Below are 594 nucleotides of genomic sequence, written 5' to 3'. Positions count from 1 at the left end.
TAGTCTGACGTCACTTGCGGGAGCAAGGCATTCTGGGGTGCGTAGTTCCCACTAGCTGCCGTATGGTTAGGGTGTGGTACAAGAGCTCATTTGCATATCCTCTTCATGTGTAAGAAAAATGGAAGGATGTGCCTCAATGCCCAGCAGGGGGCAGCATCATACAATTGCTGGAAAGCGCAAGACGCGTCATCTTTCCCAAATCTGAAATCTTTTTGAAGCGTTTTATTTGCAGGGCTGGGAAGTTAGATGTTCGTTTGCTGGTAGTAAATAGTAAGAGTAGGTGACATTTATTATAGAGAGCGTGTCAGCATTCCTGTATGAGTAAATACCATACTGACCAAGGGAATGGTAACATCATGATGTCAATTGCCATGCATTTCCAGGAGGGATAACAGAGGAATGGCATAATGCAGAGTTAGAAGAAAAAATCTCTTCAGAATTCAGAATATTTAATTTTTTTACCAAACACGCCTTTGAGGGATAGGGATGCCACTTTTCCTAGTTTTACATAGATAAAATTGGTATGGTTTGGGGGGCAGAACTAACACCGGTGTTATTTGACACCATATTTTGACTTTTGCAGCATTTTTTTTA

This window comes from Bufo bufo, chromosome 1 (genome assembly GCF_905171765.1).
Source record: "Bufo bufo chromosome 1, aBufBuf1.1, whole genome shotgun sequence".
NCBI lineage: Eukaryota > Metazoa > Chordata > Amphibia > Anura > Bufonidae > Bufo > Bufo bufo.
The sequence above is the reverse complement of the archived record's forward strand: the minus strand, read 5'-3'. Positions refer to the sequence as shown.